Here is a 442-nt window from a genome sequence, read left to right as displayed (position 1 = left end):
CGGGCCGCATCCTGCCCCGGGCCGCGGCAAGGCCCCGGCGCCCACGCGCCGTCCCGTCCCATCCCATGCTGTCCCATGCCGGGTGCTAGCGCGTGCACGAGGGTGGGCAAGCTGGGGTAGGACCAGGGCGCCGGCGTGTGCTAGGCCGGGCGCTCTCACCTGCAAGAGTGCATGCATGGCTGTGGGCATGAGTGTGTGCACACTCGTGTGCAAGATAGCGTGCACGGCCACATGCACGAGCATGCATGCAATGGTGTGCAAGAGCACGCTCACAGCCACGTGCATGAGCGTGCATGCAATGGTGTGCAAGAGCACGCACACAGCCATGTGCACGAGTGTGCATGCACTTGTGTGCAAGAGCACGCTCACAGCCATGTGCACGAGTGTGCATGCAATGGTGAGCAAGAGCACGCACACAGCCATGTGCACGAGTGTGCATGCA

This window comes from Apteryx rowi, unplaced genomic scaffold, assembly GCF_003343035.1.
Source record: "Apteryx rowi isolate R43461 unplaced genomic scaffold, aptRow1 scaffold_1379, whole genome shotgun sequence".
NCBI lineage: Eukaryota > Metazoa > Chordata > Aves > Apterygiformes > Apterygidae > Apteryx > Apteryx rowi.
This window is presented reverse-complemented; position numbering follows the sequence as displayed.